The 27519-nt window shown below is 38.0% G+C and overlaps 1 protein-coding gene and 1 long non-coding RNA gene across 22 annotated transcripts in view; one reads left to right on the forward strand and one right to left on the reverse strand.

Moving 5' to 3' along the window:
* Nucleotides 1-27519, forward strand: part of FHIT (fragile histidine triad diadenosine triphosphatase) — a 1380560-nt gene that overhangs the window by 973965 nt on the left and 379076 nt on the right. The window lies entirely within an intron of this gene.
* On the reverse strand, nt 1505-27109 carry LOC112665996 (uncharacterized). The gene is made up of 3 exons (XR_007404145.1): nt 27008-27109; nt 22698-22848; nt 1505-2284 (listed from the first exon to the last, which is right to left on the reverse strand). It is a non-coding gene; the product is annotated as an uncharacterized LOC112665996 (long non-coding RNA).

Here is a 27519-nt window from a genome sequence, read left to right on the forward strand (position 1 = left end):
TAATAACTCAGTTTTTAAACAACTCCATTTTAAGACACTTTCTTAATTTTAAATATCTAAGTGATCTTTTTGATAGTAGTTATTTTTTTAAGCTAGAAAATAGTTCTAGTCTTGTGATGGTTACTAAGCAACAATTAAGAAATCTCAATAGATTTTGAAAGCTACTATTTACTTAAGAGGGAGAAATGTGTGGCTTTTGCACAGCTTATGTCTCTTGGCAATAAGTGACACTGGAGGCTGACAGGGAGAATAGGAGTGGGTTGGACTTGACTTGGGTGGTGGTTTGGATGGGACAAGTGACCCTATTAAATTGCTTACTTTTTTGGTTCTGAGGTTCTATAAAAATCACAAATAACAAGCTACATCCAAAGCATGGAGCCTTTAGCAATGGCAAAGGAATCAAGGAAGGACCCAAGAGGCTCTGCTGGGTTCAAGAGCCACTGGATCCATTACTTTGCTGAGTACTGGAGTATTTCAATGGCCCATCCTGGCTCATGACCCTCCCCTGTGCTTGAGGAAGAGTTTATATTGGACCACCTGACCAATACTATGCAAGTGTGAGGGAGGGATGGTTCTGAAAAGGGAAACCAGTGTAATGGGCAGAATTGGGAAAGGATGCTGGGGAGGAAGCAGTAACAGTGTTCCAGGTGGTTTGGTTTCATGTCTAAGCTTCACTGGTGGGGAAATGGGGCATAGACCTTCTACCATCCCTGAAGGTATCCTGTTTTTGTCATGTTTGGCTCATGAACTTGCAAGGGGGAGAAGTTCAGGGTTTAAGTAATGGGAGAATACATGGAGGACAACCTAACAGCACTGTCACCCAACTTCATAGCTGATATTCACAGCCTTCTGCTTCATATCTGAAAAGGACGTACTATATGGAATGGAGAATGGTACTGGCTCTGTGGCCCTTCTTATTCTTGAAGAGCCCAGTGTGCTTCTGGGTTCTCTGCCACTATAAGAGACACTTTAGTGTGATATTTCTGCTTTTCTTTATGTCATTGAATAGTTTAAATATAAATTGGCTTTTAGCAGGAAGCACATGTTTCATATAGGCATAAGTAAACTGTCATAGAGATCATTTAGAAGCAGAAAATGATTAATTGTGCCTTTTAATCATAGTTCCATTATCATATGAAACAGTCATGTCATTGGACCCATTTCACTAATGAAGGTTTCACACCACTAGGAGCATATTTGCATTAATGAGGCATCACAGGTTATTAATTGAAATCTAATAACAGTTTGGAATATTATAAGTTTGCATTAATTGGAAACAGAATTGTGGACTTATTGGCAATATACCTCTTGTCATCTTAGAGAAATGATTCCTTGATGGGATATAAAGAAGCCATTTTTGCACCGGTTGGCGTTTCTGGCTCTTATATGTTGATTTTATTTTCATGACTAATTTTTCTTTTTCTTTTTCTTTTTCTTTTTCTTTTTCTTTTTCTTTTTCTTTTCTTTTTTTTTTTTTTTAAGATTTATGTATTTAGAGAGAGAGTGTGTGTGCAAGCAGGGGAAGGGACAGAGGCAGAGAGAGAGGGGAAGCTGACTCCCCCTGAGCATGAAGCCCAATGCAGGGCTGGACCCCATAACCTTGCGATCACTCCCTGAGCTGAAACCAGGAGTTAGATACCCAAGCAATGAGCCACCTAGGTGCCCTTTCATGACTGATTTCTAAAGCAACCTTTTTGGTATGTCCAGTCCATTCCTGCCACAGTATATTTAGGTTTTGACCTGTTCATCAGCCACCTACTTGGAAAAGAATGTGGAATGAGGCAAGAATAAGTCAGGGAAGGAATGTTCATTGATGACTGTTCTGTCATAGACTCACTCTCCAGGGAGCCCTTGCCTAGCCACCCTAACCAAAGATGGTGCCTTTGTCAGGCCCCTTTAGTGCCCCTGTTTATTCCCTTTACAATACTTATGGTCAATCATAACTATGCTTATTTTTGTCCATCTATCTCACTAGTATACATCTCTAGAGAACAAGAACAGTGTGTTTCATTCATGCAATCTCCAGCACCTGGCACAATGTATATAGTTGTCGAAGAGATGAGTGGATCTTGGCTTGGGCTGGAGGAACCTAGGGAGAGTGATTTCCCATTGAAAGCTCTAGTAATCTTTCTGTGCAAAGGTTCATCCCTGGGTTTGGAACAAAATAAAGATGCAGATTTCAAATGTACTCCTAAAGTATTCTGTGCCCTTGGTGTTTCTATTCCAGAAACTTGACCTCAGGATACTGTTGAACTTAATTCAGTCTGGATTAGTATCCCTGAACCTGGAAAGAAAAAAAAAAAAAAAAAAAGAGGAATAATAAGAGTCCCTTGGTATTATGTCCTATGGTGATTGATTGAAAGCTGTATTTTCTAACACTTATTAATTAAGAATTTTTGTAGAAACCAGCATTCATGATAAACCTTGAAATAGAATTTCAATATAATATAATTGACACTTTTGTTAAAGCTCATAGAAACCGGGCAGCCTGGGTGGCTTAGTGGTTTGGTGCTGCCTTCAGCCCAGGGCATGATCCTGGAGACCCAGGATCGAGTTCCAAGTCAGGCTCCTTACATGGAGCCTGCTTCTCCCTCTGCCTCTCTCTCTCTCTCTCTCTCTCTCTCTCCCCCCCATCTCTCATGAATAAATAAATAAAATATTAAAAAAAAAAAAAAACACCTCATAGAAACCAAACAGGCTCACCTGGGTGTGGCATTGAGGGTACAACAAGGTAATTATAGTTGGAGTTTAGAGGCCATGAGGGAGGGAGTAGAGAATAAGCACTGGCAGAAATGGGCCTTATTTTTCTCCTCAACCTCCCTCTTTTATTTCCTCCCCCCTCCTCCTTCTCCTTCTTCTTTGTTGAATTGTATCTTTCCACTTGGTGGATCTTGAGGGAATACAGTGTGGTGGAAAGAGCTTTCAACAGACCATCAGGAAACACAGTTACTGGTCTGGACTTTACTACTTAATAACTAAGAGATCAAGGGAAAGTTTGTTTTTTGAATCCTATCTGGAAAATAGAGACATTTACCTTGTACGGCTTATAGAATTTTTATAAAGATAGTTGAGAAAGATGGGACGCCTGGGTGGCTCAGCGGTTGAGCTTCTGCCTTTGGCTCAGGGTGTGATCCTGATCCCGGGATTGAGTCCCACGTCGGGCTTCCTGCATGGAGTCTGCTTCTCCCTCTGCCTCTGTCTCTGCCTCTCTCTCTCTCTGTATCTCTCATGAATAAATAAATGAAATAAAATCTTTGAAAAAAAGGATAATTGAGGAAGAAAACAAGTATACGAGGTAAATTGTAAAGTAAATGCAAAATATTGCTATTATTCACTGGACGGCTGAGGAGGAAAAAAACAAACAGACAACAGAAGGAGTAAGAAAGAACTTCACAGAGGCCACCTGGGCTGACTCCTAGTTAACTAGAAGTAGTGGCTTTTATTTCTTCATTATGCTACATATCCCAGATTTCACCTGGCTTCCTGTGGAGCTTTAAAATACCCATCTTCCTCCTTTTTGTGAGAAAGGTGAGCATGAGTGAATACCACTTTAAGCAGCTCAGAGACTATCCAAATTAAAGTGATGAGATACAGTGTTTTCAACTACCTATTTGGAAGTGATTTTTTAAAGTTATATTGCCTCATTTAGGAGAGGGTGAAAATTAATTAGCATTCTTACACGCTGCTGATGGGACATGGGAAAGCCATACAGTAGAAATTATAGGCAAAGCAAAAGGCCATTTTGTTGGGAAATCATAACAGATTTTTAAGAGGCAAGTCTTTTGTAGCTTTTCCAGTCTTCTCTTTTGTTACACTTAGGTTCAGAACATTTTTTGGAAACCTGTTGGTTCTTCTTGGTTGAGAACATGTTGGTTTATTCTCTATTTGTATATTGTGTGAAAACTGTGTGTGGGCATAAAAATCCACACACATCTTACATATACACACCCTGATCTTTTGACATGTTGGAAGCTGCTGTGACTTGCTCTCCTTCCTAGAGAAATATCAGTATGTTTCTTTTCTCTGGGTGAGGCATGGCATTGCTAATACCAAGGAATGTTTTCAGGTAAAAACGTGCTCAAATTATTTAAGACATCAGAAACCACTGTAGTTTGCATGTGTGTATATGTGTGCATGAGTGTATGTACGCATCCAATCAAGAGGTGCTTTTTTTCCCCTATTAAACAGCTTCAAAATAAAATCACCTTGTTCACAAAATATTAAATATGCAAATATGCTTGCCTTTCACTGCTGACTGGATGTTTACCAAGCAGAACCAAGAATAGTTGCCTTTTAACTATGTCATTATATTTTTTAGTATCTGAACATTGATTTATCTTTGGATCATATTATAGAAGGATTGATTGATTTCATTCACTAAATACTTATCAAGTAACTTATAGATGGCAGGCTAATTTTCCTCATGCTATGATTCAGCAGGAAGACAGGCAGACATCCTTGTGACCATGGAGGTTACATTTCAATGGAGTAGACAGATAATTAACAAGTCACCGAGATAATATAGTTGCAGAGGATTTGCAGAAAATAAAACAAGAGGGTAGTACGTGTTGGAAGGGGATGCTATTTTTAATAAGGTATCCAGGGAAGACTTTTTGAAGATAGGACACTTGTGCTGTGACTGGAATGAAGCAAGGGATGGGGGTTGGGTGCAAGGGCTTGGGAAAATTAAGGGGACAGGTGTCACAGGCAGAAGTATACAGGAATAGAGGCCTAGGGGAGTGATGGCATGTGGGATGTTGAGGGACGAGCAAGGGCAGCGGCAGAGCTGATGTTTGTTTGAGTGGTAGGCATTGAGGTTGGATGACTAGGCATGGCCAAATTGAGTGAAGAGGACCTTATAGATAAAGAGTTTACAATGGGAAGACAGTGGGGAGTCTTAAGTTCTGGTGTGATCTGATTTTTAGTTTTTAGAAAGAATTTTCTGGTGTTCTGCAGAGAACAGATTATATATGAGAAAAGTTTGGAAGGAGAAAGTGTGCCTAGGGGGCTTTGGGAATAACTCAGAAAAGAAATGATGGTGGCTTGGATGTGATGGTGGAGATGATGAGTGGTGATCAGAGTCCTGGTATATTTTGAAGATAATCTATCATATTATATAACTCAGGAATATAATGAATGTGATGAAGCCATACCACATGATGATATTGATCTATGTGTTGTTTTCAGAGTCTAATCTTTGGTTACATAGGACCATATTGTTCTTAAATCTGACTAAATGTATAAGGCATGAACAGAAATACAAAGCTGTGATAACTCTAAGGTCTAGTCTCTTGCATCTGAGTTCTTTGAATATATGATTTCCCCACTAAAACAGTGAAAAGATGCCAGAATAAATCCATCCAACGTTGTGCCTGATGGAACATGATACTGCCATAGTAAGCCTTTTATGTTTTGTTGAAAATCTTAACTCCATTGTGTAATAAATATCAGTTCATGCTGATTTTTAAAAATATATATACCAAACATTACATTTGTATTAGAGAATAATCAAAGCCAGATAAAATTCTGAGGTGTAGATTTCTGCACTTTATGCTAAGGGTTTAAAACATTGCCATTCTGGCTAGAGTAGGGACAACAGAGATTGACTCCAATACATTTATCCCCAAAGAGAGATCCCAGTATGTATTCCTCAAGTCCCATTAAGTGGACAAAAGCCCCCAAATTTTATCTGATCTAACCAGTGGTGGCATTATGGCTACAGAAGCTCCAACAGAGAAGAATACACCTCTTTTATGAGAGCTTATGTAGACTTTCTTGGACTTGCTCTGATTGAAATGGGTTAGGTCATGTGTCTACCACTCACCAAATCTCAGTGGCCAGGGGAGTGTGATCTGTCTTTTGGCTTGGCCTCAGACACACTCTTCAACCCTGAGGATGAAGCCTTGCTTTATGAAGTTAAAGCAGGAATGATGATGCCAATATTATTGCTGGAGGAAGGAGAAGAGGGTTCTAGAGAACAAACTAGTGTTCATTGCCCTGTGATAGCACCATAGCATCCTCAGGCTACCTGTCCTCTGTGAGCTTCTTCTAGATATCATGGAGCTCCTGCCTAGAGTGGCAGATAATGTGATTAAAATACTAAGTGTTATTCTTTTCATGTGCTTTGTCCTTATAAGGGACAGACCCTGAAAAGGCATGGTGAAGAGTGAATCCAGTGCTGCTCTATCTCTGGTGGTGTATTAAGATCCACATGCAGAACTACCTCTGAGAAGTTAGGTCAATGATACCTGTTTTCATAGCCGTCCTTTCTAAGCCCTAACGTATAAATGCCAGAATATGGAAGAGAGAAATGTTGAAGGAAACAAAGAAACAACATAAACATATTCAAACTCTCACAGCAGTGGTTTAACACCTTTAAGATCTGATTAGGTGAATTGTGTGAAGGAATCGGTTCTGAGTCTCTGAGACTGGGTTTAGTATCCAAAGGAAATCATTTTACGCAGCATGTCAACAACGACAACAAAAATGTTACCAGAGTGGAGGGAACCTCTTTTTGGTGGTAAAAGAGTGCTTGCTCTAAGGATTGTTGTTACACGACCAAGGTCAAAGAACAGCAGCTCTTGAATGTGGGGGAAGGGGGAGGAGGAAGAGGCAGCAGAATGAAGATAAGGATCATCTTTACACTCTCTTTGTTAAGGGTACATTTATTATTAAGAAATAGATTCCAATTTATTAAACAGTCCATGCCCAAGAATAAATAAAAATACAGTACACTTAACACATCTTTCTCTTCTGTACAAGGGCTTTAACTCAGACTCTAAAAAATTGTGAAGTCCTAATTCTGCAAAACATATCCTCAATCTCAGTTATCTTACTGGGGCCCCTAATGGATATGTGGTCATTAGTATCCATGTGGTGTGACTTGTCAAACAATTCAGATGACATCTCTGATTACCTTCCCCATGTAAGCAGTTTGGTAAATCTCCCTCAACACATTTTTCTATCTAATGTTTGTGGTTTCAAGTAAGAGGCTACTGAGACTCTATGTGATATTAGTGAATTGTACAAAGGTGAAATTCTAACAGAAAGGTCAAGTGTAATTTAAGAGGATAAATATTAAATACACTGCAGATCCTTTCCAACTGTTTCACATACAATATTTATTCTTCACTAGATAATGCTGGAAAATATTTATTTTTCCCCCACTTTCAATCAATTGCTCTACCCCTGACCTGTTGAAATATTATCCTATTTAAAATACTACTTACCATGTATGCCATTTATTTTTCCATATGGCTGCATAGTATGAAATATTGAGGTTATTAATACAGATGCTAATATGGCATATTGATGAGGGAACCAGCTTTTAGCATTCCTTCTGGTGTGCCATTGGAATTAAAGGTAAAAAAAAAATTACTTTCTCGTCAACATGACCATCTCACCATGTTTATGTTTTAAGACCTTCCTTGTGCTCACAGCAGGCAACATTTGCCCCTTTTGCTTCTTTCTTTAACCTGGTACACCACATGGAAGGGATATTTTTTAGTGTGAAATCACTACAAGGAATGCCTTCTTCAGTGAAAACAGTTAGTGACAATTGAGTTATTGAGGAGTTCCCCTGGTTTTCCACCGTCCTCTAGTGAGCCGGCTAAGCACTTGGGCAACATGGTGTAGTCCTGAAAAAATGCATAAGTGGGCCTGAATTTATTTAACTGATAAAGGGAATTCTAAATATCATTACCAACTGCTATGTCCCTCACGGAGCACGTTAAGCTATAGTAGGCACATTCCAGTAACGGACTTGATTTAGTGCTACAGAGAAACCATAGCAAGGTGTCCTTAACTCACTTCTGTTCTTGGGGGAAAAGGTCAATTTTTCTTTGCTGTTTTCCTGCCAGTTTCTTGTTCTTTTGTTAATAAATAAGATAAGAATAATACTTTAAAAAAAACACACATACAACTCTGTGGACAAGCAGTGAAAAAGCTATCCAGGATAAAGGCTTAGGGTTAACTTGATCCTTCCTTGTCTTGGAATTGACTTGTAACTCTATATTAGGATGTTCGTGGCGGCCAAGGTGGGAGCCAAACACACAGTGTAGTCTATATCTTGTTCCTATAATGCCTCACAGTTTGAGGGCAGGATATATTGGTTTTCTTCTAAACCCATATCTGCTGAGGTCTTGCCCCTTGAATCCTCAGTAAGACATGTAATGTAAGTTAAGGGTTCTTATTCTAATATTTCAACTGGCTCTCACACTCAGCTGGCAAGTGAAATAGTTTCTGCAAAGATAGAAAAGTTCAAAGCATCCCTTTGGCTTTAAGTCCTGAAAGAGGTTTTGCAAACATTTATTTGTATTGTTGGAGGCTTTTTCCTCCTGGTTGGGCTCATTAATACCCTTTTGTGAGTACTATTTTGCTTTTTCAAATAGCTTTTTCTAAACAGCTTTTTCTGGTGGAAAATCTAATTTAGTTGCAAGCAATATTACCAGTTCCACTCCTTTATTTGTTCTTCCTCATTGAAAGGAAAATAAAAGATTGTGTGTCAAATAGAGATGTACGATTTATGGCATTAGCACTTCCATTAATAAATTTATGCAGCAATTATATATCTTCACATTTTGAATCTATCCATGACTGAAAATAGCTTCTTTATGTTGAAAGAGCATATTTTTCTTCAAGATACATTTTCTTATTTTGTATCTTAAGCTTTTGCCCTGAATTTTCACTGGAAGTGGACATGTGGTAGGGAGTTCTAGCTATATAAACTTTTACCATAGATTTAATCTTAGAGCTATTAAAACTCAGATGGTCTTTGTGATATTTCTCTGCACAGAATTTCTTAGGAGAACAGATCTTTCCCCCTAGGGATGAATCCTGCTTCATCCAAATGATTTGAAGGTAGCTGCCCCCATTCTCTTTAGCTCCAAAACTGGGTGATCAAAATATTTTATTCCTTTGCCATAGTGTTTGGTTCTAACAGGGCAGATAGGAAGCCAAGCTATTTCTAGCCCTTCTGAGCAATTCCCCTACTATTGTGTTTGCTACCATATAAAATGAACCTGTCTGAGAATGAAATCAGATGGAGTGAAGCGGAAAGCAGAGAGGGAAATGGAAGGTGATTATGATATGATTTGAGTACTGGATCTAGTGGTATGCTGCTGGAGCTAATGCATATCAGTGCACCGGAGCCTTTTGTTAACTTTTTAGGAATTTGTGAGCTGGCTCATGACATGTGGGTAGCATGCAATTGGCAATTGCCAGAAATCAGGTCCCCTCCATTAAAAAATAAATAAATAAATATATTGTTAAACATTTCCCAACCACCACTGGCTGGAACTATTCGAGATAATAAAATCATTATGACCTCTTGTCATGTGAGCTATTAACTCCCTACCCGCCCCCTTCCTCCACCTTTATTTTACTTAAGTTAGTTTGCTATCACTTGTAATATGTAGCTAGCCAAGTTATGGCTTGACTGAATTAATTATTTTGACATTATGATGAACATAGTTTTTTTTATACCATATGGTAGGTAAAATGTAGGAACCAATAGAGCTTCTGATTTTATTTTTTATTTTTTTAAAGATTTTATTTATTTATGAGAGACACAGAAAGAGAGACAGAGGCAGAGGCAGAGGGAGAAGCAGGCTCCATGCAGGTAGCCTGACGTGAAAAAGCTGCATGTTCCTGTTGGATATTACAAAATATCTGAAGGGAGTAATGTGAAATTTCTAGAACTTTTTGATCACTTATCATAACCTCACAGATTATCCACTGTTCTTGGGGATTCTTTATGTGGCCAAGGGAAGAAACAACAAAATCTACTTTGTGAATCAATGGTTGTAATGTAGGATTCATAACTTTGGAGGAAAAAAACTGGGCAACCTGGGATTTTGAGATAATAGTGAGGATTATTTTTATTCTGAAAGAGATAAGTAACTCATTATGTCAGTGATGATTGGTTCAATCAAGCTGTTATGTCAGGGAGGCCCATCTCTTTTATCACCTTGCATATGTGAATTGTTTGCTTTTGCTTCTGATAATTAATGAATATTGTGGACCAGAATGCCCATTTCATACAACTGCATGATTTTGTGGTATTTAGTGCCCTTAAACAGTCCCACAGATCTGTTCTTAGTCATATGAGCTAAATTTGAAGAAAAATACATTAGAAATGCTTATATCCAATGTTGGTTGGGTTTGAATTTAATCTCTAAAAAAGTTTATGGCTGGTTATTTTCATATGCCTCACATGCCATTGTTTGAATCATTGGATAATAGGCACACCCAAGCGGTGAAACTTGTACATAATTTGTATATATTATGAGTGTAAAAAATGTCATCTGTTTGACATGGCAAGAGAGAGACAAAATTCAAGAGAAACTAGACTAAAACCCTTGTGTGTTCCACGGTGCAATTTGCTATAACACTGAGGTCTGTCTATTATTTTCAGTGTAAAATAATTTATAGGAGAAATATATAGTAGGCTGTCCATCTGATAGAAGACAGAAAGAGGATTTCAAATTGGTCAGAGGTAGTTAAAGGGTAATGTTGGGGTATTAGGCCAGAGTTCTTTGAATAAATCTAGACCAATTGGATATTCTAAAATTATGTTATTGGAAATTATGTTTTCTCTTTAAGCCATTTGGGAGATATTCACAATGTGTCACACTTTTTTCCATTTACAAAGTACTTTCTATTTGGCAAAATATTTTCACAGACCAGTTGAAACTAGGGAAGCTTTATAGTTAAGGAATAAATTAAAATGTCAATCAACTCAGAAGATGTTCAAGACTTACTAAAACAAATAGTAATCCAGTTTATCTCTCCTAATTTTGCCCACTATATACTCTTAAACAAGGAATGTGTGTGTAACCATAGATAAGTCATTTATCTCTTCAAGCTTCAGAGTACTTGTGCATGAAAACTGTGAGATCAAAGGGCATAGTGGGTTGGAGAAGGAAATAAAAGTACCTGCCTTCTTGGCTTATCTTGTATGTATCATGAATGTTACATGAGGTGAATAAAAGAATTCCTGGTTAGTGCTTAGCACAGTGCCCTGCACATCCATGCTAATAAGTAGGTGTTAACTATTACTATTGTTAATATAGCCTTACTCATGAGTGAGAATCATTAACCATGCTTAGATAAATAAATCTCTACTCTTCTCTGTTCTGTGCACACTGGATAGAACCTAATGTGAGATGTGAGAAGCAACCTAATCTTGGATTAACACAACCACTTGGAGCCTTTGCCCTTATGACTTTTGTGTAGGGCACACATTTGAAGATAATGATTTCTATAACCAATGCGTCTTCATATATGTGGTATCTCTACTTAGTGCCAGTCATATGGGTCACTTGTCATGCCTGGTGTTATTCTGGAACTTGTTGATCTATCTCTTTAAATTATAACCAACCTCCCCTTCACATCTTATCCTTCAATTAATGAACAATTACCTCCAACCTATTATTCAGTTTTGGTGACTCTCAGGACAGTTTCATTTAGTAGAGCAAGCAACAACAGACATTTGATTTTATTCATTTTAATTATTATGGGTTTCAGAAATTATGCTAGTAAGGTTAGTTAAGTTTATAAATCGAAGCTGTGAGTGTATGCTGCTTTTTTCTAGGGGTCATGGTAATACATACAGAATAGATATTTTTGCATTTTAGTTGCCAATGCATATACTGCTTAACAAACTATCATTTGGTTGTTCTTGTATTAGTTTGTCATTGCTGCAAAGCAGATCTTCTCAAAATTCAGAAGTTTACAACTATTATTTATTATTAATCATGTCCTTGTGAGTCATCTGGGGTTGGCTGAGCTAGGCTGGGCTCAGCACAGTGGCTCTTCTCCCCACTGCAGGGTCCGATCCTGTTTTCTAGTCTTGCATCTTTTTAGACTAGCGACAATACTAGCTATATCATTTACTTTTCATGCTGAGGCAAATGCAGTAGAGCAAGCAGAAATCCCTGAGACCATTTAAAATCAAGAACTGGAACTTAGGACACATTATCATGCTTTCCCATGTATGAAGGCCAAAGAAAATCATAGGACCAAGTTCAAAGTCAAGGGTCAGGGGAACACTCATGGACCCTGGGACCATGGCACGGGTATGAGTGCAGGAACGGGTAAAGAATTGATTCCAACAATGCCATTACCATGGTTATTCTGTGCTTCCCCAGTGATACTCTTCATTTGTTGGCATTAGTTCTGTATGTTTGCTGTCTCTCACAAATCATTGTATTCTTCTTGGGCATTTAGTGTATTCTAATCTTATGGGTGTTGAAAATTGTGATGCATACAAACCTTCTTGTGTTGATTACCAAGAAAGGCACCTAACAAGAATTTGTAGTTGATTATGGCAGCCATATGTCTATAATTTTTTTTACTCTTCATATCATTCCTGCTTATATTCTTGTCTACTTTTGTTTTAATTGTTTGTTTAACCTCTATTTGTAAGTTGGACTATTTTGTTTCTTATATATGTGTTTTGTAAATGTATCATTGTTGATGCAAGAAGAAATATATATAAATTGAATTTGAAACAATGATTTCCTACCATGATTTGCCCTTTATCCAGTAGGCAGGGTTACAAATAATATAGTAAGAGCTAGCATTTATTGAACATTTCTTTTCTGTTGTGCAGTATGTAAAATGGTGTTTGAACAATACCGAATTCTGTTTCCACAACAACTTTATGTGATAGGTACTGGTGTTATCCCTATGGAAGTAGATGCATTCTATGGAACCCTGTTTAGTGTCTTGCAGGTGGTAAATGCCACTGTCATGATTTGAGCTGGTAAAGGCTGGCTTTAGATCTTAAATTCTTGACCAGTAAGTTATACTGTTCTGTATGCTAAAAGCAAAGTCTAAAAGCAGTGGATAGTAATTCTTTTCTATTTTCATAAGTCTAATTCAGTTTTCATTCCTTACTCATCTTCTATTTTTTCTTGCATCTCTCATAAATATACCTAATTAAAATGTCACCTGCTAATGGCTTGAAAATACCATTTGAGCTGTGTGACACTTGGCATTCCAATCACTGCAGGTTAAAAAGAAAACTAAGAATTTAAGCAAATGAAAGTGATCTATGAATCCTCCTTACTGGTACAGATATGTTTAGTACAACTGTCCTCGTATTTATGAGGAGCATAATACTTCCAGGTACATTTTATGTTTTCTTGCAGAAGTTTGATGGTAAATGTGGAAATTAAACTGGGAAATATGGATAAATCAGCACAATTCCAAACACCTGCTCAAAACATTCGTTTTATTGATTTAACAGTTGACTCTTTAGGGTGTTTTTATAAAAACATTGGCTCTAGGCAGAATAAGTATTCTCAGTGAATATATTTGTTGACATATCACTTAGAAACTACTATGCTGACAGATTTTAGGCATTTTATATGAGTTTGAATGACAAGTAAAGGCCATTCTAGATGAGAGCAGCTCTTCCTGTATTTTACTGGATGAGCCTCTGGTATTTATATATTTTTAGTCATAAGGCCTCCTTGCAGTGATCTTTCAGTATCTCACTTGGCTTAATTATTTGGAAAGTCTTCAATGATTTTTTTAATGGGAATTATGCTATTTCAATATCATTGATTACTATACAACTAATATCTTTGAGGGAAACTTGAAGTAATCTCATTTCCTTCAGAACGTTTGTAATTCCCACAACCCTGAAGGGCTCTGAAGCCATTTTAGTAATGATCATTTACTCTTAATCAATTATCTGTGCATACAGGCAAGTAAAGGGCTTATTCTTCTTTCTTTGGTTTTATTAAGTAAGGTCAAATAATGGCTGTGTCCCCTCAGTTCTCTGCCCTTAAAATGGTTACATTGCGGATCACTCACAGACTGATGTCTCTCAAACTGAGTCCTGTTCTTCCATTGCTTTTAGTTATTGCCATTTCTTTAATCAATAGTAAAGCCAAAAAAAAAAAAATCTATGGCAATTAGAAAAATGTGAGTTTCTTTTGGTGGCACAAGCCAGAAACCATAAATGACCTCTTAATTAAAAACCACACATACATACATACATAGATATAGATGTATTTATATATTTACATAGGCTAGTACTCAGATTGGTACCCTCGATCCCTGTGCCCAAAATGATGTTATTAAGAATCTATATCTCTCCATCTTTGGCCTCTACTTCTATTTTGGTTACGTAGTTCCTTGTGGTAGCCATTGGTAACAGGAGGCTGTCATCAGTAGCAGCAACCTCAGTAGAAAAAGAACTTTTTCCTAGTAGCTCAGAGCAAAGAGTCCCACAGACAACTCTCAGTGGTCCATCCAGATCATGTGCCCACCTGAAACCCCAGAGCTGAGATCAAATACCTCATGTGACTCCCCTCCTGTGATGGGAGGTGCTGTGCTTCTCTACAGGAACATTGAGGAGCTATTATCAAAATGCAGGATTGATCGCTTGTTAAAAACAACTGTCCTATCTATGTATAAATGCATAAAAAATCTATAGGGGTATATTCTTAATTGTATTATCTATAATCTGATATCAACCAGTTGTATTTGAAGTAGGAAAACCCCTTTTCCCCCCTTTATGAGTGAATGATTTGTTGTATTTTAATTATTAGGATGTTCATTCTTGAAAGAAGTTCAGTTAGGATATAATCCCATACAACAAATATGTACTGAGCTTTTGTTTTGTGACAGAGACAGTGCTTTGTCCTGAAGGTACAAAAATAATAAAGCCTCTCTCTGCCCTTGACCTCCCACCCTCATCCTTAAGGGCAGTGTTCTTGTATAACATATGAGAGAATTAATGGTTACAATTCTGTGTGATAAATGAAGTAGTTGAGAATTGTTCGAGGCTTTTTTGGAAGCTCTAGAGAGAGATCTACTTTAAGCTGAGAACACTTTTAAGCTGAGGTGATAGACACTTCACTGTGCCCTTTTTATGCCTCTCCACCTTTATCACCTGCCATGTTCCCTTTGCTTTCATTATACTAAATTATTTTTAATTCTCCAATTAACCCCTTGTCTATCATGTCTCCTTGCATTTGGTCTCACCTGTTTTTTTGGTTCCTCTACCCTTCAATTCATAGCTGACTCTTGGATGGCCTACTTGCTCATGTAGATATGATGATGGGACACTGAAGAGCCTTCCCAACTTCCTTCTTATGCTCTTTCCTCTATCAAAAAACCAGGAAAGCCAAAATCTACATTTCCATACTCCCTTACAGCTAGAGGTTTGGATATGATTTTTTTTTTTAACCAATTAGATATATTTGAGTTTTGGAAAGTAGAAATAATTCTGAGGCCATATCTTATTTTTTTTAACTCCCTCTCTTTTGTTTTTGTTTTATTTTCCTTTTTTGGTGAGGATATTTAAACTCTACTCTCTTAGAAAATTTTATTTATATAATACAGTATTATCAATTATATTCATCATGTTATACACTAGATCATCAGACCTTATTCATCTTATAACCAAAAATCTGTATCATTTTGCCAGTCTACTCCTATTTCTCCCTAGTCCCCCAACCCCTGGCAACTATTTTTTTTATTCTGTTTTTATGAGTTTGACCTTTTTGTTTATTATTATTATTTTTTTATATTCCACTTACAAGTAGTATCATGCAGTATTTGTCTTTGTTTATCTGGCTTATTTCACTTAACATAACTGCCCTCCAGGTTTATCTCTGGTGATGTAAATGACAAATTTCCTTCTTTTTAAAGGCCAAATAACATTGAGGTGTGTGTGTGTGTGTCTGTGTGTGTGTGTATAGAATGTGATACACATTTTTATATCGATTTTCTTAATCCATTCACCCATTCATGGACACTTAGGTTTTTGTCCATATACTGGATACTGTGAATAATGCTTCAGTGAATCTGGGAGTAGAGATACCTTTTAAAGATAATGGTTTTGTTTCCTTTGAATGCATATCTACATGGGATATCTGGATCATATGTTTGTTTGTTTTTTAACATTTTGTTTATGTATTCATGACAGATAAACAGAGACAGAGACAGAGAAAGAGAGGCAGAGACATAGGCAGAGGGAGAGGCAGGCTCCATGCAGGGAGCTCGATGTGGGACTCAATACTGGGACTCCAGGATCATGCCCTGTGCCAAAGGCAGACGCTCAACCACTGAGCCACCCAGGTGTCCCTCATAGGGTTGTTCTATTTTTAATTTCTTGAGGGACCTCCATACTGTTTTCCATTGTGGCTATATCAATTTGCATTCCTACCAAGAGTGCATGAGAGTTCCCTTTTCTCTATCTTTGCCAACATTTTATCTCCTGTCTTTTGATACTAGCCACTCTAATATATGTCAAGTGTTGGCTCATTGTTTTTTTGATCTGTACTTCCTAGATGATGAGTGATGTTGAATACCTTTTCATGTACTTGTTGGCCATGTGTATGTCTTTTTTGAAAAATATCCATTCAGGTCCTGTGCTCATTTTTATATTGAGGTTTTTGGTTTTTTTTCGTTTATTTATTTATTTATTTATTTGCTGTTGAGTTGTATGATGGGCCATTTTTTTATCTATTCTCTACAGTTTATGCTGGCTAGAATATTGGAGGGAACATTTGGTTTTCAACACCAATATTACAGCATCCAGCCTCTAATGTCAGCACTATTGAGAAGCAAGCATGGAGTGTCTGTTTTTTGCTAGTATGGCTCACATAAAAGTCAGAGGTGCTAGTGGCAGTAGCTTTCTAATTCTTGTTCACAGTTCCATCAATATTTTTCCAACATGAGTGGTTTGTCAGTGACTTCCCAAGTTTCTGCCATCCTATTAGTGGCAGAAGTAGCAGCATTCCTCAGGACTTGTTCTGAAGCCCATACCTCCAACCCTTCCATTGATGTTGATATACCCCTTCTCCTTGCTTTATCTTCATTTTGAGCAGCTCAGCTCTGGCTAATGTAAGTAATCATTGCCTCGGTGCCTCAGTATCTACTTAAAACTTAAACCTAACTCTTAAAGTTATTGTGAGGATGTAGTAAGCAGAGGCATGTAGGTGGCTCAGATCATTGAAAAGCATGTTAAAATCTCTCAGTGAATGGCACCTTTGGGCAATATGTTGTCAACTAATTTGAATTTGCTAATTTTGTCCATTAGACAAGAACATTTTTTCTATAACAAACATCATCAAACTCAAGAAAATATTTTCCCTCCTCTTCTGAGAGCAGATGATTTTTTGCTGTTTTTGTTGTTGTTGTTACTTGGATTCCATACAGCCTACCCTTTCTCACTCCTGGCCAGCTAATGTGGAACTCTCTTTCTCTGGGCTCCAGTCTCTCACTAGTATGGTTCACATTTTGTACAGTGCACCAGTCACTTTTCATGGTGCAGGGCTCTGAAGAAGAGCTGTGACTCTTGACTTCCTTTGTATCACTGTAAGAGTAGAATTAACATAGAGCAAAAACCTCTGTACCAGTGTGAAGTATTAAGCAGAGAAGTGGTTTGTACCGTGAAAGCCCTTTGATCTCAGTCACTAAGAATGTGAAGTGAGTTTCTGTCTTCTTATCTTTGAAATGGATAATCATGCTGCCTCACAAAGTTGTTTTGAGTATTAAGCTACACATCTGGAAACCCCCCACATAAATAGTTAATAATGAGATAGAAGCAGTAATGGTTAAGATCATGTTTGACTAGGTCAGTGGGCCACAAGATATAAGCATATAGCCATTACTTTTATTTCCATTGATATTTATTCAGGGCCTCACATGTACAGACATTGGTTAAACCTTTATGTACATTGTGTCACTTCATCTTCATAGCACACTTATCAGGTAGATATTCCTACCCCCATTTTACAGATAAAGATGTTGACTCAGTATGATTGGCTTGCCTAAAATGATATGACTGTGTGGCTCAGCTTCTTTCCTTTACATACAGATCCAGAGGCCTCAGATTTCCTGGAGAAGTTTTAGGTATTGCTGGCTATAAGGAGATCATGCCCGAGAAAGAAAAAAATTAGGTTCCTACTTGGTACATGAGTCACTCCTGCAACCTCCTCCGGGCTTTGTCTCCAGTGTCATTATCCCGATGGAGGAGCTCCATTTGAACCATAAAGGCAGCCCTCCTTTCCTCGTCACATGATTGCTGAGAAACGAGTGATCGACAGCTTGCTAGCTAATTATATCCCTTCCAGAGTAGGAATCACAGATGTAAGCTTTTGTAAAAATGAATTTTGAGTTCCAAGGGGACTCTTGCCCCTCATCAACTTCAGTTTGCATTATGAAAAGAAAGAAGAAGTGAGTTCAGTTTTTAAAATGTCATTAATTACTGATACAAGGTGGCTCTGCCATCAGGTGGAGATTCCTTAAAAGGAAACCATTCTGCCCTGGGGAGGCAGATTACCATTTGGGAAGGATGCTCCAGTTTTTTTTTTTTTGTTTTTTTTTAATTAACTTTGTTGTTCCTGTGCATTTAGTGGAAATGTAATAATTTGTTGCCTCTCACTACCTGTGTATTTTGAAGTAGAAAATTGTTTGCAAAAAAAAAAAAAAAAAAGAAAATTGTTTGCATAATGCAGCTCCCCAGAGGTATTCATGCTACTGCCAAAAGGATACTCTACTTAAAAAAATAATTTCTGATGAATATTTTTTTCTAATTAGAATAGATGAAATGTTAAATTAAAGGTGATATTATACATCTTTTCAAGTCATTGTGTTTCATTTGCCATATCCTATAGAATTTTGCCCTTTTCTTAGTATCAAGACTATTAGTAGCCCATAGGGCATGTTTGTGCACAGTAGAAACTATACCCTACCTTAAGGTGTATTGGTCTGCACAATTACATGTTGCAGTGTGGGTAACTGTGATATTCAAGGTCATGTGTGAGTTATCAGAAACATAATCCCTGCACTTGATTGTCATTTGGGATGTGTGAGGTTCCTCTGAAACCAAACCTTCTATAAGGGTAGAAATTGGATAGTGGCTCAGCCCTAATGAAATAGCACTCTGGGCAGATTTGGGATAGAAAGGAGAAGGAGCTCAGCACCAAGTTATATGACCTGTGAGTGAAAGGGTTACATGGGCCTCCAGTAGCAGTGAAATGATTCTGGAATCTGAAGTTAAATTTATGCTTGCATAATACCTTTTTAATTATTTTTTTTTTTGCGGGGGGCGTGGTTATGGCATGTTGAAGAATATGGAGTCTTTGGCTCTGCTAGTATAAATGCTAGTATTCCTCTAGCATTTAGGAAATATAAGACATAACTCTGGAAATACCCTTGACATTAAACTTTCTAGTTGTCATTCTCCCTTTCTCCCTCTCTTCTTCCTACCTTGCCCTGATGGAGGTGTGCTGATGTAACAAAACCGTTAGCAGCAAGAGATAATGTGTGCTGAGGTCCTGCTGCTTGCCAGGCAAAAGACCAACAAGGAAAATATGTATCCCACATTGAATATGTGTCAGATGCATGAAATTCAGTGGAGAACAACCTAGACTCTGTCCTTTACCTCGTGAGTTGACAGTTTTGTAGAGGAAGTGGACGCAAGCAAGATAAATGGATATATAATTATGAATGATGGGAAGCATTATAGAAAAAAAAGGATAGGATACAATGAGAACATTATGAGGATGGGAGTAATGGCTAATTTGGATGGATTTGGATTTTGAGCCACTCTATCAATAATAAGAAATTATAGGAAACAAACCCTGTTTGCACCCTGAAGTCCTTCTATTCAAAAACTAAAGTGTCCAACATCAGCAGGTGAGAAGATTGACATCTTACCTCAAACAAGTTGCATTGACCAAGGTGGTGGTCTCTGCCACAACCCCTGGGGCTGTTTATGTCCCTGCTCTGGAGGCCTCAGCCCACTGCCAGTGCCCAAGATGAGAAGCTCTGGCAGGTGGGTTATGGTGGATTTTCCTTTCTTAGGACAAAGAAATTGGAGCTGGCTTTCTTCATGTAAAACCTCTCCACCTCTTAACAAATGTTGAAATTTCTGTGCTCTTCTCCATATGATGAGGGAAGAATCTTGGAGAGGCTGGTGGTTGCAGCTACTCGAATAAAAGATTGTGATAAAAACTATTATCGGGGTCTCACAAATATCTGAATCGATTTGCTAGCTCCAGGCTATAGGGACAGAATCTGGGCTTAGCTGTTGGATCTGTGCAGTTTTCCCCTTTAAAAATAGATGCCATGCTTAATTCTCAAGCATCTTCTCACCAATAATCTGTTTCTGCTATTTGCCTGGCCTCTCGAGGCATTCTGAGAATGTGACCTGTTGACATCAGAGCCCCAGATACGGATGTCATTTGTTTGTACATGTTCCTGACAGGGAAAAGACTTCATCAGTGGGTGCCATCTCTGGACTCTGCCCATCTCTTCTGAAAATATTTTACCTTTTGACTCCGATGGCACCATTTTCCCTGTCTTTTTTTGTCTTTCTGACGGCTTCCTTCTTTCTCTGTTTCGCATCCTTCTATGCTTCTCTAGCTCCCTTTTTCCTTCTATCCCTTGTTGTCTCCTTGTGCCTCCCTCTTTCCTCCCTGTTTCTCCTCCCCTCCCCTTCCTTCCCCTTCCAGTTTGCTCCATGTTACTCATGCTGATTGAGTGCCTACTTGATAAATATCCTATGGTTGGAGGAGAGTGTCTCTCTGCTTTCTGTTGGTCGTCTCAATTGATCAGCAAGAGAGGTTGATCAGGCAACTGCCCCTGCAGAAATGAAACCTCCTAAGACCCATGAACCTAGTCAGGCTTGGTCACTTACATATCTATGCATGAATGTGTGTGTACCTGAATTCAGCCATTGGTTGTCCATTGTGCTCATTCTACAAGCTATAAAGCTTAATAAAGATGTATGGCCTCATGCCCCAAAACTCTGATTCTCTACTTTTTCAAAGGCTTGTGAGTCAATTTTAAAAGCTGTTTCATAGACTAAGCCAAGAATTAGTACATTTAGAACTCTCATAGGGAACAAATGTGAACAGTTCTCTGAAATCGAGAATAAGACACTGCTTCTATTAGATGGTCCTTTCCAAGTATCATTGAAACTAAGGACTAAGTATGTTACAGACCTTAAAATGTGAAATTATTTGTGAACCTGTTTTGCAGATGTAGTGAATGTCATGGATTTTTTACAATCTCCATCTTGGCCCAAATCCACAAGGCAGGTTCTTATGTTTAAACTTCGTTGCTCCAAAAATGCAGCTGGATCAGTCACCAGGAAGCACCTCTATACCTGTCTTCTACTAGCATTTCTTCCAAAATGGTCCCATTTGAATGAATCTTTCTGGCACCACACGAAAAGACCTTCAATTATATTGTATCTCGATGGTGGCAAAATCAGTCTTTAACACATAGCTAATGTAAAAACTGTGCACAGTAATAAATAGATATAGGATTCCAGCTGGCACAAAATCTGATTTTAGATTGAATGACAAGCTACAGTACTTTCTATCTTTCATGGGAGGGGAAAATCACAGAAATTGAAATGTGTGTGTGTTTGTGTGTGTATTTTCCCTTTTTTCCTTCTTGCTGCTATTTAAAATAGTCATGAGCATGAATTACCCTATTTTTAGATTTAGGTCATTTGAAATACTTCTTAAGATTAAAAAACAAACATGACATCAGTAACTATAGTGGTGGTTAATGCTGGCTGGACTCAGCCTAATATGTGAACCAGGTGTTGATGCTGTCATTGCTGCTACACAGTAGGCCATATCAGGGACTCTGTCCCCTGCTCCCTACCTCCAGGCCACCAAGACAGCCTTCCAACTTCAGATAATCCACATTTCCTTCTTTATTTTTCATCACACTAGCCCATAGACCAAAGACTTAGGACATGAGCCATTTGTTCTGTTGTTCTCAAGTTGTAACGTAGAAAGAGGTTCACACACACATATCTACGCTTGCCCTGACTTATGCTCTGGTTCATCCCTCTACATGGATGGCATCCTGACAGGGATCCAGCCTAAGTATTATAATGAAATTTACCTCTTATTGTTTCTCTCCCAGTATTTTAATGACAAGGGAAGGGTAGATGTTTGTGGAGTTGGGTAGGATAGAAGCATGGAGATCTTTAAAGTGGACTGAGCACAGTTGATTTTAACATTCATGAGTTTGGGGTGTATCCTTCCACCTCCCCCACCACAAATCAGCACCGGCCCTCATGTGTATTTACTCTCCAGTCTGGCATTTAAAACTTCAGATGTTTTCAGAGACATAAAACATGTTCCATCCCAACAATAAAGACTACCAGGTTTTCTATTAGATCCTGTATTATCAGTACCCATGAAATCCCCTGTTTCCTAGTAGTCGTTCATATTTCAGTATATATAAAGTCACTTCAATATTTTAAATTCCTCTATTGTATAGGTGTTCGAATATTAACTCCTTTAGTTACAATTTTACAATCTCATTTATCTCCAGTAATCTAACTCAGGAACAAATTTAAGTGTGATGTTCTTCTAAATATCACTCGTATATAATAAAATGTGTTAGATGGTGGGTCTAGCAAAGGCAATTCTGATTTAACATTTTTTTCTGTCTACTTTGTTACTGCTGATCATTCTCCAGAGCTTCATTTCACTTACCTTCGCTATTGAATGCAGATCCATAAAAAAAATCAGTGTAAAAATAAGCCAGTAGAAAGGAAGGCAAGACGAGAGGAAAATGCTCAGATCTTTATCCATCCAGCAAGTTGCACCAATACTTATTAATTTCTTAGCCCGTATTAGACACACAGATCATTTTTGCTCATTTCATAAATAATGGAAAAGAAACAATTTTAAACCTACCTTCCAAGTAGAGATGATATATCAAATATGTTAAAGATCTGTCTCCATTCTTTTAACATCTGTCAGAGGTCCATAATAATGTTTGCTAAAGCTATTAAGTTTTGCCAACCTCTTAATTTTCTCCCCATTTCAAAAGGTTTATCTTTTTTTCCTGTTAAAGTAAACAGATCTAAGGTCATACATTTATTCATTTAACAAATGATTATTGACCTTCCAACCCATACTGGGCTCTGAGTTAAGTGCTGAGCTATATCTTTGAGCAAGGTCAACCTGCTCTCAAGGTTTGTATTAAAATCAAGGAAGATATTTCTCTTGGATACACCCACAAGTAAAATAGTTCTCAGTTGTAAGACAGGGAATGATGGGGCTGGAGCCAACTTATGTAAGGAGGACATTGAGAAGCTGTCTGGAAGAGGGATGATACCTCAGCACTGACAAATGAGAAGGACTGGCTATAAAGGATAGGCAGAAAGGGGGATATTCCATGTCAAGGGGCCAGCATATGCAAATGTTCTGAGTTAGGAAAAAAAGCTCATTCTGTTTGATGAACATCAAAAAGACCAGTTGGTACGTGATGAATATGGAGATCTGAGCTGATAAGATGGAAACAGTGAAAGGGTGTTTGGACTTTATTTCTAGTGCAGTGGAGTGTCATTAATGAATTTTAAGTAGGGTATGGCCTGTTTGATTTGCTCTGAGAAGAGAATAAGGCTGCCATATGGAGGATGAACTGAGGCAGAGGTTCCTAGCTTGAAGGCTATTGTCGCAGGGCTGGGGAGGGATGACTAGTATGATAGTGGTAGGGTGATGCTCATGGGTTTAGACTCAGGGGGGAGACAAATAGGCCGAAGAAAGAAGCCTTCTCAATGCACCAGAGGAGACACAACTGTGGGTGCCAGCTAGAGGGGATGGTGGAGACAAGGCTGCAGTGCCCCTATCTGGGGAGAAAGCTTCTTTCATAAAGGACACAAAGTGTAGACAGTTCTCTTGACAAGGTGACAATGGAACATGATCAAATAATAATTGTATTATAGGGCACCTGGGTGGCTCAGTGGTTGAGCATCTGCCTTTGGCTTGGGGTGTGATCCCGGTCTGGTGATCCAGTCCTGCATCAGGTTCCCTACGGGAGCCTGCTTCTCCCTCTGTCTACCTCTCTGCCTCTCTGTCTGTGTTTCTCATGAATAAATAAATGAGATCTTAAAAAAAAAAAAAAAAAACTTGTATTACATGTAAGCATGAGATTATAGGCATTCTTGGGAACATCAATATTAGTTAAAAAGTGTTTATATGAAGTGTATACATTGATGCAATGACTATATTTTGAAAAAATTGCTTTAGCTTTTTGACATCCTTTCAAGTCATTTTAGGAGAGGGAAGTTTTTCAATGATATGAGTGCTATTAATTTTTTTCAGTTTTTATTTAAAATTCATTTAGTTATACAGTGTAATAATTGGTTTCAGGTATACACTATTAATTTCTGTATATAGTTTCATTGTTTATAGCAGCCAACTCCTGAATTTGTTTTTGTTTTTTTAATATTTATTTATTTATTTATTTATTTATTTATTTATTTATTTATTTAAGAGATCATGAGCTGGGGGAGGGGAGGGGCAGAGGCAAAGGGAGATAATCTCTAGCAGACTCTGCTGGAGTACAGAAGGTGACACAGGGCTGGATCCCAAGATCCTGAGATCGTGACCTGAGCTGAAACCAAGAGTCAGACACCTAACTGACTGAGCCACCAAAGTACCCCTAAATGTTCTCATTTTTTTCTCATTTTTAATCCTATTAAAATATAGGAGATCAGTTGATATGAGAGTGAGAGGCCAAATGTATAACTTGAGAGTGATGCTTCCTGCATTCCAGCTTCAGACATCTCTTATCAGATGTGAAGTTACTTTGCTTTTCTGAGCCTCAGTTTGCTCTGTGATAGAGTGGGGCTAACACAGTGTCTACTTTATAGAATTATGACCATTACAGTGGTGATCCCATCCAGCACTTAGCTTGATGCCTCGCACAGATCAGAGTGCAATAAATGTTGACTCATAATTATAATTTCAGAATTAGAAAGCACTCTAGACATAGTCTTGTTTACCCTCTAGTTTTGCAGATGAGAAAATCAAAGCCAGATATTACATGGCAGATATCATGTAGCTAGTTAGGGACAGTGTCAGACTTGGGTACTTTTTCTCTTGAACCACGAATGATTATTCTCCTGCAAGTTTCTTTTTCACTTTTTCCCTTAGAATCCCCTTGCATGAGGAAGAAGAGCTTCTAACAAAGGTAGGAGAGGAATGGCAAATCACAAGCACATGCGGACTATGAATTTGGATATTGAAATGTATATGTGTGTGAGAGAAAACAAAGTATGGAGAGACAGAGAATCCTGGAAATACACAGAAAAACAGAGACATACAAAAAGTGTGGATTGGGTAAAAAGAGATATGTCTTTGAATAGAAATCTAAGCATCATTAAGAAGATGAACCATATAAAAATTAAAAGTTCAGTACATTTGGTAAAAGACATAATAATACATTACATATATCTAAGACTTCAAATTTGGGAATGGTTTATATATTAATGTGAGAGGATTATGTCCTCAATTTAAATTTTATAGCAAACTAAACCTTGAAAAGTTTGAGATGAGCAAAAAAAGGCACCAAGGATTAATGAGACATAGGGAAAAACAATTAGATTTTATAATCAAAGTGTCCTAACCATCAAGAAATAAAAACAAGAAAGATAGCGTGGATTTAGAATAGCTGGGAAAATAGTATGTGTCCATACCAGCATAAAAATGAATTTACTACTTATGGAGGAATTAGGGCATCTCCCAGTACTTTATATACATAATGAATTACTTGGAAGAAAAATAATTTGTTGCAGTTTTATTAAGACAGTGAGAATGTGACCAAGGATATGTAGTCTGGGAAAGTTTTCAAGTTGGCTTTAAAACACCTTTGATGTGTGGGTAGCAAAGGATCATACATATATACATAGAAAAAGGTTTGTTGAAGTCCTTTAGAGGAGATCCTCTTTGTAGGATTTAGATGCGGTAATTTGTGGTGTATTTAAAAAGCAGAAGAAGGGAAGGATAAAGAGGATACAATAACTGAGAAGGAAAGATATAACATCAATGAAGCATCTAAAATGGCAACATAATTGTTTTGTCAGAAACTAACTAAAGCAACCCATCCAGGCATCTGTCCAGAAAATGAATATTTATTAAGTACAAAGAATTGTATTAGGGGTTTTGAGGGACATGGAGGTAGAAGAACCATGGAGCTTACTCCACAAGAGCACCCAATCCAGTCAGAAAGATGACATTCATGCATCAGTTTGTTCATTTGTGCAGTGTTCCTTGAATGGACTGTGCCATTCCCATGTTCAACCCTCATGGCAGACATTGTTCATCCATCCATCACTCCTTCCAACCAGTCCTCAACTACTGTGGCAACCAGTTGCTTGGTAGAATAATTCTTTTTCACTCTCTGTGCACTTGGCTCTACTGTGCTTTAAAGGTATAGAGATTGTGTCCTTTTACTGTAATATCCTGAGCACTTACCACGGTATTCAGAATAGAATAAATGCTCAACAAATATTCAATGTACTCTCCGAAGTCTAACTTACCTTCTTATAGATATTTATTCTGTGTATTAAATGCTCAGTGTTATATCAACATTGCCCCTGTAGTTACTTAGAACATATGTTGTATGTGCATTATCTTCAGAATTTACCAATCTGAATATTAAAGTCAATTGTTTTGCTGCATTTGTGTTGTCTCCTAAGACAGTAAGATGTGCTTATTTAAGCATAAAGAATAAAGTGAGTATCGTTTCTGAAGAGTAACAGTGGATATGTGATCTTGTTGAATAGGAATGAGGCTCATGTCACAGAGAGTTTATTAACTACGAATGGCTTTGTGAAGTTGGAGAACATTTCCAGGGCTAAGTGGCAAGGGGGAGGAGGTTATTTTAATCACTGGCATAAGCCATTTATAGTCCTGTCATCTTCTCTGTCATGAAGATTATCACTTAATTATAAGACAACATGATTTGCTGTTTAGATATCTGAGATAGAAATGTGCAGGCCAGGATCAAAGTGGAAATCAATTCTCAAAAGGTCTAGGTACTAATTAATAAAGTTGGTACAGCTGTGTGCCTGTCAGCCCAGCCTGGATTGGGGTGTCTGTTTTCAAAACATCAGATGAGCTGAGTACTCTGGCCACCAGTCAGAGAATGTGGCCACTGATAAATATAAAAGGGGCGGAACAGGCAAGCGGGTGATGGCATAAGGAGAAGTCAGTACCTGGTCTTACTGTGCAGGTCTGCGAAGTCCCAGGATATTCCCTAAGGTCCTCCCCATTGCTGATCTGCATCTTTCTTGAGTTGTGCAAGAAACTGACAGATCTGGTGGTTTGAACAAAGGCTCCTAGTTACGGAAGAGTGTATCTTTCTGGAATCATGTGTTAGGTCACACAGGAGGGAACTCAGAAGCAAATGGGTGTGTGGAAGTGATAAGAGGATAGATTTCAGTTCTCCCTAATTTCCACATAGGGCTTTCTGTGCGTGGCCAGATTTGGAATGGGGAGAGGGAATTTCTTATACTCACATGAAAGGTCTATCTGACAGGAATATTGCTAAGGTAGATTTGGCACTACCCAGTATATAAGAGAGTGTGCTCTGGATTGGGTTGGCCCTGGCTTGAATCTAAGTTCTGTTGCTTAATATTTCTGGGGCTCTATATTTCTGAGCTTTCTATTTTGTTTGCTTGTTTGTTTGTTTGTTTGTTTTTTCATTTGCAAAACAGAGGTAATAATA

This window comes from Canis lupus, chromosome 20 (genome assembly GCF_003254725.2).
Source record: "Canis lupus dingo isolate Sandy chromosome 20, ASM325472v2, whole genome shotgun sequence".
Lineage (NCBI taxonomy): Eukaryota > Metazoa > Chordata > Mammalia > Carnivora > Canidae > Canis > Canis lupus.